Source organism: Gossypium hirsutum, chromosome D13 (genome assembly GCF_007990345.1).
Source record: "Gossypium hirsutum isolate 1008001.06 chromosome D13, Gossypium_hirsutum_v2.1, whole genome shotgun sequence".
Classification (NCBI taxonomy): Eukaryota; Viridiplantae; Streptophyta; class Magnoliopsida; order Malvales; family Malvaceae; genus Gossypium; species Gossypium hirsutum.
Window position 1 is genome coordinate 44,869,924 of NC_053449.1, and position 8,654 is coordinate 44,878,577.

Genomic DNA, 8,654 nt, shown 5'->3' on the forward strand with positions numbered 1-8,654 from the left:
TTTCATTGCCAAATTATTTCTTCAGAAGAAAAACTAAAGAGGCATATATTACATTACCAACATCTGATTTTTTTTGGGGGGGGGGGTTAAAATTACATGTAATTTATGCATTTTATAAGAAGATGCTCTCCAGCACTTTTATTATCTTGTTAGTCTAAACAAAAATAAACGGGGAAATTAGAAAACAATTCCCTTTGTAACTTTGATAAACAAACTGAAAATTAATATTTTCATTTTTTAAGGAAGAAAATTAATATTTTTATTAATCTATCTTTTTAAACACATTTAATAATCCATTATGGAAATTAGTAAATAGAATCTTTCCTAAAAAAAAGTGTGACAAAGGTAAGTAATAGAGAATACATTTCATTATTGTTTATTTTATTTTAATTTTTGAAGATTATATTATTCAAATAATTTATTTATATTCAATATTCAATTTTAAATAATATACTAAATAAATTTATAATTTAAATTTAATAATTGATATTTTAAGATTTGATTTTTAAATATTTAATCTTTTAATTTATCGAGCAAAACCTAACGAAATAAATAAAATGTAGTCTCTTGACCCGTTGTGTTCGGGCTAAACTTAACGTAGTTGGACTCTGGCTACTCTTATCTCAATTCAAGAATCAAGCAACCCACCAAGATTACTTTATTCGTTTATTAATAAATAACATAAATTACAAGTACTTTACCATTAGACCTGCTGAGTCAATATTTCATATTTTAAAATCATTTAACTTGAGCTTCGACTTTTTGGATTTTTATAGATTTTAGTTAAATAATGTTTAGGTGGAGGATTTGTAGAAAGTAGGTTTTATTTGGTAATTGGTTGATAGTTGATAGTTGATTGTGGTAACTGGTTTGATCAATTGATTTTATTAGCTATTTATTTAAAAGTATTTGGTAAAACTTAGCGGATAGCTCAAAGTTAATATGTGTAGAATGACAAATAATGACATGACACATTTTATTATCAAGTATTTATTTATTTATAATACTTTAGTCTTTATTTGGTAAAATTATTGAAATAAAACATTATTACTAATGAATTAAAACATCCATTATGAAAATTAATTAGTGAAAATTTTTGAAAATTTAAATAAACAAATTTCTTAAGTTCTTTATTTGCAAATGTTAATTTTGTAGAAATTGATAAATATTAATAGTGCATCAATATAATTGTAAACTATATTCATAGTGATAATTATGTCATGTTCTTAGTATGTAAATTAGTGATAATTACATCCCACTTTAAATAAATTTGTCAAGTAGCATATTTCAATTAATATAAAGTTATATAAGAAATCATTTTACACAAGTAGATTAAAAATAAATTAATAGTGCATAAATATTCAAGAAATAGATACATGTGGCAAATGGAGTAATTTTTGAGCAAGTATAGTCAGTTATGTCATTTCACATATCTCATTCTCAATTAGCTGTAAAAAAAGTTGTCCATCCATGCGTTTTTTACTTTAGAGGTTTTAGCTCAACAAGCTTTTACAAACCTTTATTCACCAAACACTACAATTAAAGGGCTTGACTACTAACCGCCTCCGGACATACCAACGTCCAGAGTAGAAATCCTGCACAAAAGATGTGAAAAATGATATCTGCAAGTATACGGGTCAAGTTGTAATATAGTTACAACGGAGTAAGTGAGTACTCTGAGGATCGTACCCAAGGGAGGCGAGCACTAAATTAATTCTAATTTTAACCTAAATAGATCTAATTAATACTTTAACCAGATTATAGTACGAAAAATTAAGAGAAGAGTTTTTTTTGTTTATAATAATAATAAAAGAAATAAAGGAAAATTAAATGAATTACAAGCAAGAAACAAATTAAAGAAATATATATATTAAATCTGGGCATGGGTGATTAGCTTGCTTAGGTAATCTTAATCAATTGTCATCTCGATTTTTCTTATTCAATCAACTAGTCAATACCCCAACAGGATTTTCCAATATGTCCATTGAAATACTGAGTCGATAAGGACTACTTATCTTTTGACCTCACAGTCCATGCAGGTTCAGGGTTAAGGTGTTCACAGATAGGTCATACCAATTTTGGGTTAATTCCCCACCTTGATGACTTCTTAAAGTTTTCAGGCCTAGGGTTTAGGTTCTTCTTGTCCTGAACAGCTAATTTGTTAATAAATCTCTACAAAATAATTAATTATTCATACCTCTACTCGTTAATCCCCCAAAAGAGGATTAGTTCCTCATGGATCTAATAAATAATATGAACTTGAATTAAAGAATGAACATAAAGAACGATTTCAAGTATAGAGTTTAGAATAAGCCTAACTATGTTGAATTAAAGCGCAGAATCCTCACAGAGTTTAAGAATAGTTTTAGAATTTGATTTCTTCTCAAAAACAAATAACAAGAATGGAAATAAAGTCTAACCCCTAAAAGAAAAGGAAAACTAAAGAGAAAATTATACAAAGGAAAAAGGTGTTTTTAACATGTGCTAGTTGAGCCTATTTATAGACTTAGGATGGTCGTCGTCCTTAACCCTAGGTTAGCTGACGTTCCCCATCTTAAAGTTGGATTGTGTAGACCAAAATGCCCCTCGCTCATATTAATTTCCCGTACAGACGCGATGTCACGACATACCAGGTCCTGTGTCGGACATCAAGGGCAATATGTTTAGTTTCAGGGTATCTTGAGGGGTATGTTGTGACATCGAAGGCAATCTTGGACTTCTTTAGTTCTGCTCCCTATGTTGCAACATCTAATGCTTCGTGTTCCAACCTAGCAACCAATATTGAGTTATTATGCCTTGTAATGGTCTCCTGCACACTCATAAAGTGTATTAGCGTACCTTTAAGCCTCTTTCGACCTCTAAGGTAAATAAAAGACTTGAATAACACATTTTATTACACTTAACTAAACTTTACTAAAAAGTAATTAAAACATAACTAAAATGCTTATGTTCAAGCTCCTAAAGTACGAAAACTAGTTTAATTTGCTACACTGAATTACGGCAGATCAAACTCCCCCCATTTAAGTCATTACTTATCCTCAAAAAACACAAGCAAAAACTATAAAATGAAAAGACGACCCTTGAGCAAGTATGATATAAGTGTTAGCTTTGGAGCACATGAATAGGTATTTCATATTCATATATAATCTTGGCATGAGATATAACTGATTTACCACTTTTGGAACCAAACACGTAAGTTCAGTATGTTATAAAGCATATAAGCATTAAAGGTCTCAAATGTCGGAATCTATCAATAAATTATACAAATAATTTGATTATCTTAGCGTAATACAAATAATTATAGAAGCAATTATTCAGTATGATTTTGAATTGTGAATAAATATTCTCAGATCACATAGGACTTTTTAGCTTGTAACGTTCTGAGGCTTAGGACATGTATGGATTTTAAGAATAGTAAGCATCAAATAACTTCAAGCACAAAAACAGTTTGGCATATCATATTGTCCCCTATTGTCCCCTATTCTCCCCATTGGTAACCCTTTCCTTCACACCGCTTTATGTCTTCTTCTCTCACCTTCCTTATTTCTCCACATAGGAAGCCACAACATAATATAAAAATCATGGTTAGCTCACGAGTTTTTGTGCACTAATGAATGAGTTTTTCTACTTTTGTGACTTTGTCACATTTTCTTTTTCTAACACATCTCACTCACAAATGCTATTTCTTTTCAAGTACTTTTTCCACTCGTTTTGATTTTCTTTTTGATTTTTTTTCTTTTGTTGCACATTTGAGCTAACCTATAATCACTATATCACATTGATCCCTCCTATTTCACTCTATTTTTACAAAATCCACCATAATGTATCTACTTAACCCTCAATACATATGGCCAGGCATCTACAATCATGCAGTTCAGGACCAACGGGAAAAAGATAAGTATAAATTTATATTTTGGCTCGAGTTTTGTATTAAAGTTCCTTAAGAAGTGTTTTCTGGCTCAAAATAGGTACTAAGGATAAATAACAGGGTTTACCTTTTGGTTCTGGATGTAATCCAAACAATGCCTTAGGTCATCCCTAGGTATCTCAATATTCACAACTCTAATAAACTAAACAATCACAAATACACAATTTGTCATTCATACTAGCATTCTCGTTTCCTTGTATGCTCCATACCATTTGGTACATTCAATTGCTTTAATGCCTATTTACAATGTAATATATAAAACTTAGTAGTCTAATAATAAAAAAAATTAAAATCACCTATTCTCATGTCAAATTTATTTGCAAAAACATGCAACCTATGTACATGCTCCTAACCAATCACTTGTATTTCTACAAGCTCAAGCACACAAATGACAAGAAAAATGAAAAAAAAAGCATAAAAATTTAAAATAAAAAATTTCTATGCTACCCCCACACTTTAGATAACACATTGTCCTCAATGTGTAACCCCTAATAAGATAAGGAAAGAAGTTATCTGATTGATCATGATAGTTCTATAAGTTATTGGTGGATACTTCCTCCTTTGGTCGTTTAAAGCTTTAATTGTTGCGCCTCCTTCATGCTGGGTTCCTACATAGAAAATTAAAACAAAATAAAAAACAACTAATAATCTACTATTAATGCTACTCCTACAAAATTAAATTAAAATCATCGAAAAATTAATACAATCTTTAAAAACAAACTTAAACAAGGTTTAATCATCCTCCTCCTCAAAATCTATTTCATCATCTCCTTCCTCCTCACTTTCATGTGCCTCTTCTTTCTGCTTTGGTTGCGTTGGCCCAAACATGTCTGGCATATAATTAGGTATCCTAATATTGTTCTGCTGTACAAATTTCTAAAAAATTGGGCTCAACTCTTGCATCCAATGTATCATCCAATCCAGTTTTGGATGACTGCTCTCTCCAACTTATTGTTGAGCAGTTGATTTTACTTTCTTTTGAGACGAAGTCGAAGTTGTTGTTGCCTTTTGTTGGCATTTTTTCCACTTTTTTATCTAATTTTCCCGAAGTTCAACGTATTGTGTAAACAGAGTGTCACTGATGATGCTTCAGGATAACTTCATTGATTGTTTTATGGATGCCATTGGAACACCTACTTTTTGGCATAATGTCGTCACTAAATGGGGGAAGAAAACTCCCACTTTTTGGCCACTAACACATCTCTTCATATTTTGGTAAACCTATTTCCCGATGCATATTTGTTTTTTCTACATAATAGCATAAAGAAAAACTACTCGAAAAGTATTGATATTAGACACATTTAAAGCATGAACAACTCGTGTGCATGAAAATTGGATCCACATTTTAGTTTCAGGAAACATTATATCTTGATGAAAAGAGGTTGAGATATTGGTACCTAGGCAATATTTTCATTCACCCATTCCTTTAGTCAAAAAGTTTATAATGTTATTCATATCTATGTCCCGAAAGTACTCTAAATTAGTTTCATTAATAAAATATTTTTCATAGTTTGGTGCATTATAAAAGTTACAAATAATTCGAGGGGTTACTCGCACTTCTTTCCTTCACACATGTACTATTTCCCACATATGGTCTTCAGCATTTCTAGACTATTTGTCCCGTAAAAATGCATAAAATTCTTGAATAACAAGAACCACAACAATGTCTTTTGGGATTGTCCAAAAACATTCCCACCTATGATATCTAACCAAAGGACATATTTCCTTACAAAGAATCATGGACGAATCAAATCCCCTCTCTTAAATAAAGGTTTTTCCTTGAAGTTAAACAAAGTATTTTCTAACATTTAAGTTTAAAAAACTAAAGGGGTTTAGAACTATTGATGATTCTAGTTCATTAGTTCTCCAGACCTTTCTAGGAGGCATGATGTTTAACCTCACTAACTAATGAAATATCAAGCAAATAAGTTTAATAGAACATTAAAAATTGAGTTAAGAACTCTTAACCTCATATGAGTTGTTAGATTCCACGTCTCGTTCGGTTATTTGTTTGTTCCTAAAGATGTTCCCGTACTTTTCTTGCACCGAGCAAGATTGAAAGAAGAAATTTCTCAAACAAATCCAATAGAAAAAAGAAAATTAGAGTTTTAGGGTTTAAAAGATTTAAGAGGTTTTAAAATATTAAAGGAGTTAATAAATGTTTAAATAAGGGGATAATATGTATTTAGGTTATAAAATAGGTGTTTTGAGGGTTAAATATCGGGTAAAGAGAGGTTTAAGCCGCCGGATTACATGAACGGGTCAAGTTAATCCTACAGAAAATTGTAGCACTACAGCGATATAGGAGTTCCATGTCATGACATCCCTGGAAGTTTACTATTATTGCCATATCGGAGTTCAATATTGCGACACACTCTAGATTTTTAAATTCTTGGGTATACTGGCTTTGGTGTCGCGACGCACGAAGTCTGTGTCATGACATCAAAGTGATTTCCTTCATTCTGTCAAATTTTCCTTTGGTGTTACGACATGGGGCTATCGTGTTGGGACACTGGTTCTATTTTCACCCAAAATTCCAATTTCTAAAGTGTTACGGTCTTTTATAAAACATAAAATTAATAAAACTTAAAACCTAAACTAAACAGTTAATTAATTATACAATAATTTACAAAAAAAATTAAAAATCCATTCAAATAATTTAAGTTTTGTTGTTGAATTCACCCAACAATATTATTGATTCACAAATGGACGATTCTTTAGTTTTATTAGTATTAGTCCATCGTTCGTCGTACCACTCCATAGTTGCTCGCTTGTCTCTTTCCCTACACTTATTTTTTTGAACTGCACACATTAAAGGAAATACGTCCCTTAACTCGGCATTATCAGAAATATATAATTTATCATAATGCACTTCTGAAAATTTTCTACTTTCCTTGCTTAATTGGTGACCACACTTAAAAGTTTCAATCTTACCATTGATTTTCATGGTTAATTAATTTTTCTCTAAATCAATATTGGACCTAAAAGTAGCTAAGAAGGGTCTACCTAGAAAGATGAGTATTTCTCGATCTTCTTCAAAATCTAGAACCACATAGTTTGTTGAGATGATAAAGCTACGCACTTTGACTAACACATCTTCTAGTACTTCTTTCGGATATGCTGAGGATCTTTTGGCCAACTGTAGTGTTATTTGAGTATTTTTTAGGTCCGCTAACCCGAGTTTTTCAAAAATAGATAGAGGCATTAAATTAATATTAGCTCCTAAGTCACATAGAGCTCTATTAAAATGAGTGTTCCCTATCTCTATGGAAATAACAAAACTTCCCGAGTCTTTCAATTTTTGGGTAACCTGTCTCAAGATAATAGCACTACAGGAAGTGCTTATACTAATTTGTTCACCTACATTAATTTTCCTATGCCTAGGCATAATTTCCTTTAAAAACTTGGCGTACTTAGGAACATTCTCAATTAATTCGATCAAGGGCAAGTTAACGTTTAAAGTTTTGAACAAGTTCAGAAAACTTACAAACTCATCTTCATCCATCTTTTATTTTTCCTCTAGTCTTGAAGGGAATGGTATTTTTGCAACGACAGAATTTTTGGTTGTTTCCACCTCTGGCTTAATTGTCAGCACAACTACTTCCTCTAGTTTTGGTTCGTTGTCAGCTTCTAGGGGTTTCTCTTGAAGATTTTTAGTATTCTCCATATTTGCCTCCTGAGTTGGGTTTTCTAGGCTATTTAATATTTTACCTGATTGCTTTCACGTGCTCCTTACCTTCTCTACGAGGATTATTTTCGTTATTATTAGGAATACCTATGCCAATTTTCCTTTTTATATCCCTCATTGTGCTTATCAATTGGCTTATTTGATCTTCAAGTTTAGTCAATATTTTCGTTGAGTTGGTGCACTCAGATTACACTTGTTTTACATCTGTTCTCATTGACTGCATCTTCCCTTTGATTCTATTCAGGTATTGACCACATACAGTATGGTCATTTGTTAAAACTACTACCCCCTCATTGGTTTCCTCTCCATCTCAAGTTCAGGTGATCTCTCCATCTGGGATTATATGTAATTGAATAGGGATTTCTACCCCTATTTTCGATATAGTTTACATCCTTGGTTGGATTATTAATATAATGAAAGAGTGGTTTGTCTCCTCCATAGCTATCTGGTGCACCCTTTTCAGCCTTTATTCGGTTGATTCTGTCTAGTAATTGCTAGTATCTATCATCTTCCTGGACAGCCTTCACCGTAGATGGTCTTTGGCCATATGTATCATGTATGACGCTCAGTTGGCCAGTGACAAGAATTCATTGCTATACTTTCTATTAGCTCGTACGCATCTTCGTTCGTTCTATTCATCAAGGCTCCTTCTGCTGTTCCATCTAATCTAGGTCTCGAATGCATATCCAACCCATTGTAAAAGGTTTGCAATCATAACCACTTAGGTAATTTGTGATGTGGGTACTTCCGAATCAATATCTTGAAATGCTCCCTTGCTTCACAAAGGCTTTCTCCTTCTAACTGTTTGAACATCAAAATTCATTTCATCTCATGTCATGATCGATCCTAGTGTCTTCGAATCTAGTCGATAAAAGAAGTTATCAATTAATGAAAAGGGGAATAACCTAAGACGAATAACACCATTAATGACCCTATTGTATTTGAAGGTATCACAAATCTGGAGGAACCGTTTTAAATGCTGGCTCGGATCCTTTGTCATTGTTGCACGAAACTGTAAATTGTTCTGGATCATCTATA

The 8,654-nt window shown here is 32.0% G+C and overlaps 1 non-coding gene across 1 annotated transcript; it reads left to right on the forward strand.

Moving 5' to 3' along the window:
- Positions 1-8,343: 8,343 nt before the first annotated feature.
- LOC121225903 (small nucleolar RNA R71) lies at positions 8,344-8,446 on the forward strand. Its single transcript, XR_005923805.1, has one exon. It is a non-coding gene; the product is annotated as a small nucleolar RNA R71 (small nucleolar RNA).
- The last annotated feature ends 208 nt before the right edge of the window (positions 8,447-8,654 follow it).